The sequence below is a fragment of the Tympanuchus pallidicinctus genome, unplaced genomic scaffold, assembly GCF_026119805.1.
Source record: "Tympanuchus pallidicinctus isolate F22 unplaced genomic scaffold, pur_lepc_1.0 scaffold15, whole genome shotgun sequence".
Taxonomy (NCBI): domain Eukaryota; kingdom Metazoa; phylum Chordata; class Aves; order Galliformes; family Phasianidae; genus Tympanuchus; species Tympanuchus pallidicinctus.
In genome coordinates, this window is record NW_026294669.1 from 24,591,667 (window position 1) to 24,604,225 (window position 12,559).

The following is a 12,559-nucleotide window of genomic DNA, read 5'->3' on the forward strand; positions in this document are numbered from 1 at the left end:
CAGCAAGGCCTTCACATGAGGACAGGCAAGGCGCACAGCAAAGCCACACTGTGCCTAACATGTAGTTTGCAAAGTGGCTATGAAAAGACAAATGAGACTTAAATATACACATGCACACACCTGCACAGCTGCCAGTGCCTGCTGCCAGGCATAGGAGGGAGCCAGCTCCCAGCCACTGTCAGTGCTCTCAAGCAGGCAAAACGGGCTCCCTCACAGCGCACGCTGGCTCCAAGACAGCATTACCTCTTCCAATACAGTTAAATGTTCCTTCAGAGAAGGCAGAAAACACCACCACAGCCAGTCTTGGGGAAATCTCTGCAAGATCGTACTGAGTACCAGCGTTGTGTCATACAGAAATTGGTACCCGGCATCGCCTGTGTTCTACAGAGCAGTTAATGGCCTGGCCGCTATTACTGAAGCCAAAGTACTGCAGCCCCAAATCCAATCAGTCAACCCTGAGAAAACACCACACAGAAAACATCAGAACGTTTCAAACCATGGGGGTTAGACCCACCGTCAAACGTATGCTCAGAATTTGACATTCAACCTAAGTGAGACCAAATTTAGGCAACGGAATCCCCAAATGCATTGTAAATTGCAAAGAAATTATTATATGTCAGCAGTTAAAAGATGTATAATTAAGAGGACTGAGCTCAAAGGTTCACACATTGCATATGAATAAGATCTTTTTAATTGTGACTTTTAACTGTGTTCTTTGAATTCTGAATACCAGCACAGACTTCATGCTGTACAGTTTGGTGTGTTCACACCATCTCACAACAAGGTGCAATCGCCTACACGTGCCCAAAACCATCACCTTGGGGCCAGAAAGTAGAACTCTGATCTCCACAAACCTCAGATTTTCCACAAGCAGCATTAATAGCAGTTCTGCTGATTCCTTGATTTGACCAAGAGAGAAAAATTCCCTGTGCTCCCACCGCCTGATCCTTTTTGCTGAGACTGACAATAAACACGTGGATCTGAACATGCTTTTGGCAACCTGGAATTTAATCCACTCAAAGTGGAACAGAAGCCATAAGAGTCATTACAAAATGACACACATTTAAAACTACCTTACCATAAAATTGTCCAGCCAGTACTAGTAAAACCTGTATTATTAGAAAGAAGGCTGCCCCCTCCTTGGAAGCATTGAAGTCCAGGCTGGATGGGGCTTTGAGCAACGTGGTCTAGTGGGAGGTGTCCCTGCCTATAGCAGGGGGTTGGAACTAGGTGATCTTAAGGGCCCCTTCCAACCCAAACCATTCTGGGACTCTGACTCCTTTTCTTCCCATTTCATATCTAGAGACAAGTATCTCTCTGAGAAGTACTCCGTTCTATCAAAAGAAGCTGTACCACATCTAATTGTGGTCACCATCGACACCACAGAGTTGTAGCTTCTGTCCCTGTTCTATGATTTAACCGCAATTACTTCTCAACGTAATGATGACGTCATACCAAACCAAGCCTGCTTCAAACCCAGAAAGAGTCCTATCGGTAAAAGCACCCAATTCAAGACAGAATACTGGGAGGTAACCAAGGTAAATAAAGTCAGCTACAGGAGTTCTCACTGGGAACAACTCTACTAACCAGTGCGCAGTCTTAGCTCAAGAAGACCTGTGAAGAGCCCACACAAGTGACGAAGGCACTGCACACACATGCAAGAACTGGGACGAATCTACCCCCAAGATGCGGGCACTGAGCATGCAAGATCTTACTGCACACTTTTACTTCCCTGGAATCACATTTTGAACTAGTTCTCACATGTGGAAATCTACCTAGGAAGACAGAAGCAGCAACATTGTCCTCATTCTGCCTTCTTAGAAGGCTCATTACTTCAACTCTGCAAAAAGGCCATATATATTGCATAAAGGTGTGCAACATATTAACAAGAAAGCAACTGCATGTTTTAAGCAACACTGATAACATGAATTACTCTTCATGATACAACAGACTAAATACCATAACTAAATTTGAGTATTACTGCTAATAATAACTGAATAACATACAGGCTTGTGAGAAGTTCCAGTCAACAACAGAAAAAGTAACTAAGGAGAGGGGAAAAAATACTTTATGTTCAAAACTGTGCAAGTTGCTGATTTTGTTTTCCTACACAAAATAAACTTCAGCAGGAATGGTAGAAACTTGGGTTTCAAGGAGAAAAGATGGTCAGTAGTAACATTTGTTACTGAAATTTGTAGCCAAGAGCACATTCCTATAAATTTCAGTGTAACATTTCCTCAACATGGCTATTCCTCCTCTGAGGCTCCAGACTGGTTCTCTATCTCAGAAGCCTTTTGAACAAGGATTGCTCTATCTGACCCAGTCCAAGGCCCCCGTCCTGCAATCACATCCACACAACACGATCCTCATGCTTGCACAGAAGCACACTTATTTCAACATGGCTATAAACAAGCCCAGGGATTGCCAGGGCCACAGGCTGCAGAAAGAAGGTCTTCAGACACAGCAATAAATGGGACATTTAAGGAATTGCAACATCACAAAAATGCAAACTAAAATGATATCTCAAAATATCTAAACCATGATCCAGAGAGAAAGCACAGACTCAAATATAACACAATGTACCTAACATCTGTACTTGAGTTTTCAAAAAATGAAAATTAAAAAAAAAGAAGAAAAAACTAAGTCCAAGTCTTTTATTCATCAAAGTAGGAGCTAACCTGCACCTGCGTACGAGGTTAAATAAAACACTTCTGCCTTATTTTTAGTCCTGGTGGTGCATAGGCAAACAACCTTATTTTCACACAATACAGGAACATCGTTCTTGCTTTAGTAGGAATACTCAGTAAGTAAAATAAAGCAGCAGAGCGCCTCACAGAGCCGCCTTTTAGCAGTTATAAGCAATCAAAGTTTCTATGTTGCATTACAATAAATTTCTGCTTCCTGAGGATCTGCCATACCGTGAGAGCATGGTAGTACATGCAACTCTGTAGGACCAAGCCCTACATACAGCTCATTCATTCATCGTGAAAGTACTCAAACATCAAAATTACACCTACTAAGTAAATTTGGGGTTGCTTCTATAGGCAATTTAGCTTTGCAATTAATAAAATCTGTCTTATGTATGTATATAATACAAACAAATCACATACAAGGCTGAAGATGGTTGCAACAATGTCACTAGGCGGCAAGTGACAGCTACACAGGCAACACTGGTGCTGGGGTTTACCCATCCACAGCAGTACCCAGTTGGTACGATCTGAGAGTGAAACTGCTGGCACAAACGGTGCCCAGAGGACACAGGACACTCAGCAGGAAGGGAACGACTCGCTGTCCTAAATTTGCCACTTTTAACTATACCAATCCTCAAAAATTGAGAGCAGTTTAAAATAAACCCTCATATGTTGTTAAGTAACGAAGTTAGAACTAACTATAGATCTACATATTTTAATCAGATGGTGTAATATAAAGCTGTAAATTGTTGCTATCATTCTCAAAACATATTCAAGGTTACTTGTACAAAGCAATTAGCCTTCTGAGCTAAAAGGCACTTTAAGGAACATTTGAACAAAAGTATGCATCTCCAGCATGAGAAACCTGACCTGGTTCACCTGTGCAGGGTGAAGCGCATTGGTTGGCTCTCCAGTGGGCTCACTTCACAACTACGGATGTTCCCTTCCCTGGAAAAAAGCATCCTTTTATTTCCCACTCTCAGCAGCAGTACCTCAGGGGCAACCGATGCCCCTCACTTGTCCCACTGCGGCCCACACCATGCCTGTCTCCACAGTTGGGGATGCGGGACAGGGCCGGAGACCATGTTCAAACCCCCCTCGAGGGGGGTCCCCTTCCCCGGCTGCAGGGTCAGGGCCACCACCCCAGCTCAGCGGTGCCAACCGGCCCCGAGCAGGGCTGGGGGCTCCGGGGCACGGCAGGCACCGCGGCCAGCCCAGGTGCGTGGCACGGCACAAGGGTGAGGCCTTTGCCCCCAGCCCAGACCCCCGCTTTTGGGGTAGGCCCGCCACGCGGGGGCAGCTTACAGGGAGCTCTACCGGCCTTCCCGCCAACCTCCAGAAGAAACCCCCCGTTTCCATCCAAAAAGTTGGGAGGCGAAATAACCCGAGCGAGCAGACAAGGGCCGGAATGAGTGGGGGTGCAGCCGCGGAAAAGATCGGGGGCCAGGGGGGAGAGACCGCGGCCGTGTCCCGGGCGCCCCCGCCCCATCCCCGGGGAAGCCGAGGCGGGGCGGACAGCGGCAAAGAGTGGGGCGAGCGCCCTAAAAAACGCCGCGAAACTTTCCAGGCCGCGGTCCCGCGCGCCCCGCGGGACCGGCACCGCCTCCGCCGCGGCGGCCCCGGACCGGGCCGGGGGAAGGGGCGCCCCCACCCCCCGCACCGCTCGTTACAAGTCATTTCGGGAAATTAATGCCGCCCCCGGCACCCCCGGTCCGCGTTTCCCCCCCCACCCCCCCCTCGCCCCGCCGCGGTGTGGGGGCTGGAAGCGGCCCCGCCGCCGCCGCCGCCACCGCGCCCCGCCGCCTTCCCCCTGCCCGCGAGGCTCCGGCTCCGGCGGGGCTCGGCCCGCTGTGGGCCCGGGGCCCGGCGCGGGGGGCCCGGTGGGGCGGGGAGCAGAGCGGGCAGGCCGCGCCGCGCTGAGGCCTAGCGCCCCCCCGCCCCCGTTCTCCCCCACCGCCCTTCACCTCCCGGGCAAAGGCTCCGCAGCGCCGCGCCCCGACCCTCCCGCTGAGCCCCGGCGACCGTCTCACCCCCCTTCGGGGCTCCTCTCGGCGCCCGAAAGCCGCGAAACCCCGCCGGCTCCCCTCACCCCCCTCCGCGGCCTACGCCGCCCCGGCCGATCCCCGGCCTCGCGTAGCCCGCCTCTCCGCCCGCCCTGCTCCCTTCGCGCCGCCTGCCGCGCTACGCGAGCCCGGGGATGCAGGCCGGGCCTGGCTTACCTTTCCAGCCGCTTTTTTTTTCTCCTCTCTCTCCTCTCCCCCCTTTCCCTCTGTTGGGCTGACAGATCAGAGTTTCCTCCCCGGTAGAGGGACTAGGAATGGGCTCGGGCTCTGTGCTGAGGAGCTGCTGCCCCCCTGGCTCTGAGGAGATCCTGCTTTTTGTGGGGAGGAAGCTTTGGGGGCTCTTTATTATTTTAAAACTACAAAGTGCTCAGAGGGTAGGTGATTATTAAGGGGAATCCCTGAATATATTCTCCAGCAAAGAAGGCAGGGCTGCTGGGGCTGCTCAAGAAGAGAGCCGGCAGCCTCCTACAGCACCACTACAGGCACCGAGAGGACATAACATCACAGAGCGGCTCCTCTGCCCTCCAAAACAACAACTTTCCTACCATCTTGGAGGTAGTAGAGGGAGAGAGGGAGGGGGAAAAAAGTACAGAAGGTTTTTATAAAGTGTCGATTTGGGGGAGGGAGCCGAATGGACAAAAGCAATTTTTTTTATTCGTGTATCTGACTTATTATTTTAAATAAAAATAAAATACAAAGGTATGCGACTGAAGAAAAAAATTTATTTATATCAAGTTAAGATCAGTTTTCTGGGAGGAAAAAAAAAAAAAGAGGAGGTATGAAAAAAATGTATTTGGAATTTTTTTTCTTTAAAAAAATAAGAATTTTTTTAAAATAAGAATTTTTTAGAAACGTGGCAACTTTTTATTGTTTTGTAATAGTTCTAAAAATTAATGTGCAATTGTGAAAGTCAGCGTAACTTTTTCTGATGCTGCTACTGCCAGTAGAGCAACTACGATTGATGCAGAATAGTTTGGCACAACTGTATCATTACATCCTCTCTCTGAAGGCATTGTAAGTAAAACTGAATGTACAGGTAAGAAAAGAAAAGATTTTTTTAAAATTTATATATATATAAATATTAATGTATCTATGTAGTAGGAAGGCTTATAGAAAAGCCATGGGAGATTTAATGTGAGTGGAACCTATGGTAGATACCTGAAAAATTCTGCTAATCTGTCATAAATTCAGCACTGTCCTTCCCTCAGAAGGGGTTGTGAAAAATAAAGCTCATAGAGGAAATCTGGAGGTAACAGTTAAGTTTTTCTTAATATTTTCAAAGCATATTGCAACTTCTGAAAAATCTGTTTGTGTTCTTCCTAAGTTGGTGTTTTCATTTGGGGGCTTTGTTTCTGATGTTTATGAATACAATTATTCCTGATTCTTGCTTGCAAAGTTGAGAAATGCTGTTAACTTATGCTACAGTACCCTGTAACACAGGATGGTCATTGTGTTTTTCCTTCTTTCAGATGCTTTTATGAGATTGTTAAACATAGATAAAATGCTGTCGAAACGATGTGAGATTTTACCGTGTCCATAGGTGAGGACGCTGATCATTGCATTGAGCAGACCTATCGTAATGTTTGCAGTAAGGTTAAATGCAGCCCAGCACAGGGAACTGCAGAAATGCTTATTTATTCCTCCTGGAGAAAGAGGAAATAATTAGGAAACTAATCAGCTATACATGGAAAAATACGTTTACATTTTTTTTGTTGTAAAAAATTATTCAGGTGGTGTAGCTAATTGAGCTGCAATCAGACTGAAGTCATATGAATGAGGGTATTGGGTTGTTTAGTGTGTTACTGCACCCTCCCTCTCCTCTGCCAAATCTGGAATACGTTGAGTCTTACCTCTCTTACTGTAATTTTTTACTTAAATGTATGTTTTCTAAAGACAGGTATATTCCTTCATTCCCTTCTGAAAATACACTCTGTCAGTAGCCTGGCGAGCATAGTTTGTATGTTCATCATGGCTTTTTCATGTAGATAAATTAGCTTGAATTAAAGTTTAATTAAAAGTCAGTTGGTCTTTGCGTCAAACTGCGTATTTTTTGTTTGGCTGGATTTTTTTTAAATGATGGTTATTCTAATTAGCATGCTTTAACAATGCAGCGTTGCATTCCGTGGAGTTACTGCAAAGGTGTTTTTTGTATCAGATTATTAATCCATTAAGTGTATTATTCAGCTCTGACATTAGGAAAATAATAATAATAATAATCAAATGCATTGCTCCTGTTTCACATTTGGAAAAATTGTATAAAAGTAATGGCATAATTAGGGTACTTTGTAATCTTACCAGTTATTATTGTGTCATTTGAAGCATGAAATATAATGATTATTTTGCAGGATATTTAAATAAAAATACTTTTATATTCTGCATCTAAAACTCACGGCAGGAATGACAGCGATTACAAATGTTGATCATAATTGGGATGACTTAAAAAAAAGCACTTTTTGAAATATTACGAATAAATGCTCTGCTGTGGCAATGGATTCAGAACTGAAACAGATGCAGAACAAGCTAATATTTCCTGTTAGCCTAGGTAAGCAATGGACCAAATTCTCAGACCAGTTTTCAGATGCTTGCAGGCCTGGTTAATAATTCAGGGATGTCTCACTTGCAAAAAACTCCAAAGTTGTCAGAGTTTTGCTGTAATGCAGTATGTAAGTCCCTACGCCAGGTGATTTCTTGTCTCTACGTGTACAAGAATTGCCACTTACAACTGGAAGTCAGTAGGTTAGTGTGATTCAAATGTAATTCAGGTTATTTCTTTTCATCGCACTACTGAAAAATTGTTGTAGAGAGGGAGGCGTAATGCCAACAGCTGATCTGCACGAGTCTGTCTGTGGGGCTCTTGAGAATACCCATGCAGCAAGATGAGGGGTGTCATAGCGCTTTTAGAAATGGGATGCAGATGATACAACTTGTTAGAGAAAAGGCTGTGAAAGAAAGCACTTGAGAAGCCAAGTACAGAAACAATGCTAAACCCTTTCTTTGGCTTATGTGCTTGACTTCGCAGATACTGACTTTAATCGGATTACTTGCATGCCTAATGGTACCAAGGAAGGAGGTTTAGTGGGCAGCGCTGGGGGGCTGCACAATCCTAGAGGTCTTTTTCAGCCTTTATGATTCTATGATTAAACATGTATCACAGCAGCATGAGAAGTTTTGGTGACATCCTGAGATCAGTTTGACCTGCAAAACCAGAAGCTAAAGAGAAACGTTTTGAATCTAGTTTGGAATAGGAAAAGTGCAAAGTGGCTTTTTTTTTTTTTTTTTTTTTTAATATATATAAGCCAATACTTTGTTAGAAAATAAAGTGGGAAAATTAGTTACATCTTAGAAATGTGGACTGCTGGCTGTTGTGTAATCATTCAACAGAGAAATGAAAATCTCCATTATGTGGACAGGGGAATTTATTTAACAACACTTTGTATGTCTGAAAGGATTCAAAACATTTTCTTTTTAGTTATTTACTAAAAATTGCCTATATTGTTTTGCTCACAATAAAGTGTTACGCTGTAACACTTCTAAGGAGCAAATTCCGCTAGTATTAGTCATGCAGAGTTTATAGTGTGTATATATATGTTACACAGTTATGGATGAGACTCATAGCTTGGGAGTCACATCATTTTGATAAGAGTGGAGCTGTGCTCTGAAGTGATTTTTGAGGAAAAATTCAATAGCTATGACTCCTGCACAAGGAAGGTGTGAGCCCACAGCAAGAAAGCACCCCTGTGCAGAATGCAGATGGGAATTCTGTCCCTTCCATTTCCTTGTTACAGAATAGGCCTGTGTGGCCAAAACCCTGGACTAACCACTCCAGCCAGTGTGTTGTATGCTTGAGCACAGAGTAGTCAAAGAAAATTAATGTTCCCTAAATCACCACTTCCAAGTTAATGAGGCATACTTTGCTGATGCATCTCGCTGGTATTAATAGCGAGACAGAGGGCAGCAACACAGTGAATAAGCTTTGTGAGTCTAATAAAAGAACTGAAATAGATGCTTTTGGTTATACACCAGTTACTGGAGGAGACTGCTTCAAAAAGCAAATTGCGACTCTCCCAAGGTCACATGGATTCCAAGCACCTTTGAATCATAACTGAAAACTGCACGCATGATGAAGAGTCCTGGCTTTTCAGCAAACAGCATTATGGCAGTGCTATGGTATTATTCCCTGACATGCATGTGTTCTGAAGAAACACTTCTGAAGTCTTAAAATGCTTCTGAAAATGATCAGCAAATTATTTGAGAAATACCTGTGAAGGGGGAGGACAACTCTATGCATGTAGATGTTTGTTAAAAATCTTTATACACAGAGCTCCATGGATGTATGAAATCTTCAGGCATTTAAATGCTGAAAGGGGCGACAAAAAAAAGTTCTGATTAGATTTGTTCTTCTAAGTAAGATCTTAAGCAGCATCTTTACGCAGTGTTGGTTTATTTAATTGTGGTGAGTTCTGGGATTGAGCTAACCACTAAAAAGCAGCCTATAGTGAACAGTGCTCTTTGGTGTTTTTTTTCCTTTTTTTTTTTTTTTATTTAAACAATTCTTTAACACGGGCATTTTGTTTATTGCAGCAGTTGTCTATGGGATGCCTTGATTCCCATTATCCTGTACTGGTGTGTATTAGGTAACCAGCATAACACCAAGAATAAATGACTGCCTTTGTTTTTCTGAGTCTTAAGGTCCATAAAAAAGCTAATTGGAGCAATGGGAATTTTGCTGAGGATTCCAGTAGGAATAATGCTGCATATGCTAGCTTACTGCATGGTAATACAATAAATTGACAGTGAACCAAAAATAGTAATTAACTAATACTTTACTAACCTGTTCTTCATTATCAATGTGTATTTTAATCTGCATTAAATAAGCGTTACTGTTTCCTATCTCTCAGCAAATACAAAATGGTTAGACAATAAATTGTGGGAAAGCTGTCCGGGGTACATGACATGACAGGCATCTGAGCAGATTTCTTTAAACAGGAGACAAATGAAATTGCCTCAGCAGAGTGCTTTAATACAGTCCTATTTTACTAATGAGGCCATTGTTAATTGCAAGTATGCTATTGCCCTTTTCCTTATCTAGCCACTTGAGCCTATTGATATTTTATTAACTGTAATCGCGGCTATTGAGAAGCTACACACTTTATTACCAGACTTAGTTTCAGTTGCTCATCTGCATTCAGGTTACAGTGGATCTTGGTCATCACTACAAATTAGAAAGATAACTCCAACTCTAGAGCAAATCAGTGATCTCTCAGATTTCTGACAGTGTCCTGCACAATGTGCTTCAAAAAAGGTCCCAAGATGGGTAGCACAGAAATAAAAAGCACAACATTTGGGTACTGATCCCAGATTTTCACTGTCTGGGGAAATACCGCACACTTCCTTCTCTACCATGAGCTATACTTCAAAATACATGTTAAAATGAGACACTTAGAACTTTTTTTTTTTTTTTTTAAATAAAGTCTTGCTGAAAGCACATCTCAGTTTGACTTGACTTTCCATTTGGGACCTTTTTGCCTGATTATTATTAGTATTTTTTTTTTTTTAAATCAAAGAATCTCACTAAGTTGCCAGGATTTAGAGTGTCCTGTGGAACATGGGCTGCCAGTGCTTTAGGGTAAGTGGATATTGAGTAGGGAATTTTTTTTTTTTTAAATCACAATTTAAAAACTTAAGTCTAAAGAGTGTCTGCACTGTTTTGACAGGAGATGGGAAAAGAGGACAGTTTGATCCTCTTTAATCTGATTGCTGGTGCTAACTTTGCCTAAACTTGTTCCAAAAGACAAGTGTTCAGTAAGGCTTTACCTTGAATCAACACAATGTTTTCTGTTTCTCCACAACCTTCTGCTGAAGACAAGGCTACATAAAAGCATGGCTTAATTTAAGGCATATTTAAGAGCTTATTTCACATAGTACTGTATTAAGAGAAAAGAATGCTTAGTGACTGAACTTCTGCTCAACAGATTCTTTCTCTTGATATCTATGCAGGAGAGTACAGGAAAAAGCAAGATGAAGGTTACTGTTCTGTAACAGGTCCTGCAGTAAATGAGAAAGTATCAGCTGTCCATTGGGTATGATCAGGGCTGCATTTGGGAACTGATCTCCCTCAGCACTCACCTCCTTCTTTGCTCAGCCTACATCATCTCCACTTCTGTGTGGACCCCTACTTATCTTTTTATCTGTACCTGGACAGAAGTCCACACATCTACAGTCTGCCCAGCAAGCACAGCAAGCAAAAGCAGTATGGGCTTATGAACTACGAACTCAGATGATAAGCATGCCCATTTAGATTTATTACCTAGTTTCCAATAGTCAAATTCATAGAGCCTTGTTGCTATTATCAAATTTGTCTAAAAAGTTCTCTACTTAGTGATTACTTAAGTGGCAGGGGGAGAGGGCAGAAACAGGACAGCAACACCTCATGTACTAATTACCTTTTTAAAATAAGTCTCTCCTATATACACACTAACTGAAGGATACAGTACTTTCAAAAGTAATAATAACGTGCCTGTGCTCCCAGAGTTAAATAATGATGTTATTTATGAAAGAAATAGCTGTTGATTTTTTTTAGCCTTTATAAATCCTGAAATGAAGAAATGGCTGAGTTGCTGCACAACTGAAATTATTCTTATACATATGTACAATATGGATTTGGAAGGGGGGGGGAAAGGAATTAATCCAAGGAACACAAGAACCAGATATTTTACTGAATCCTGTATTCAGTAAACCTTTCTCTTTTGAACCACCACTTACAGAAAGAACCAGCTGTCTTGCTTTGGGCATATGCTGTTATACACATTCTTCTTCTGCTGTCCCTGCCGCATCCTCCTTTTTCCTCCCTAAAGAAGTAACATTCCACAAGGACAGAGGAAGGTTTTATGCTGCATTTAGTGACATGTATGGACATACCTGTTAACTGCCACATTAGAAATAGACTGCAGTACTTGCAGATGTTTGCTTAATGTGCACAGTATCTTTGCATGAATAGTTAGTTTGTACCACCAAGAGAACTGTTGGTAACTGGAGAATAGCAGGCTGGGTTGAGCAACATCCTGTGTTTAAGAGTCGCTTGGTTAGGATAAGGCAGACTGGGTGAAGCTGAGGAAACCAGGAAGAGATTTCTTCCTTGGCAGGAGGAAGAGAACCTTTAAAATGCTACTTGATTGTTACTGAAAGATGTCAAAGATAAAAGAAAGAGCTTTTAGAAAGTTAAGAATTCTAGAGCAGCATTCATATGAAGTATTCCACCCTGTATTATTCCACCAGTATTCTATTCAGTATTATTCCACCCTGGAAAAAAACACAGGTTTTCCTTCCAAAAGAAACTATGATGTATGGATTACTAGAAACTATGATTACTATGGAAGTAATGACCTTGTAGCAGTGCTTCAATCTGCATGGTTCCTGGAAGGATTCCTCTATACCTTATTACTCTAGTACCTTATTGCTGGGGTACCTAGCCTTCTTCTAAACTTACATTATCCAACATTCTGTGGCACTGAATTCTCACTGTTCTAAAGTCATTGCAAAGCTTTAAAAATGAAACCCCAGTCTCCTCTTTCACTTTGCCATAAAACCATCAGTGCACAGAGGAACTATAGTGAGATTTTGTTCTTGTATTGATACAGCTGAAGGCCTATTATATTTTGCTAAGTTTTAAAAAGTTAAACATTTCAAAGCTGTGTATAAACTGCTTTCTCTTAACATAAAAATATTTCTTCCCTTGAGTAGTTTTCTCAACTGCCAACAAAATGGAGAAACACATCAAAATATCTAGGAGTGGTAGGTAAATACTGA

General features: G+C 42.6%; 1 protein-coding gene across 7 annotated transcripts in view; it reads right to left on the reverse strand.

Annotated features, from left to right (window-relative positions):
- Positions 1-5,293, reverse strand: part of INO80D (INO80 complex subunit D) — a 43,985-nt gene extending 38,692 nt beyond the window's left edge. For 3 of the 7 annotated variants that reach the window (XR_008204629.1, XM_052674699.1, XM_052674693.1), the window contains exon 1: positions 3,561-3,782. The gene's annotated coding sequence lies outside the window, so the exon portion shown is untranslated. Of the gene's footprint in view, positions 1-3,560; positions 3,783-4,909 lie in introns of those variants that run through there. The other 4 variants (XM_052674698.1, XM_052674694.1, XM_052674696.1 and 1 more) reach the window with 4 other exon arrangements.
- Positions 5,294-12,559: the final 7,266 nt, after the last annotated feature.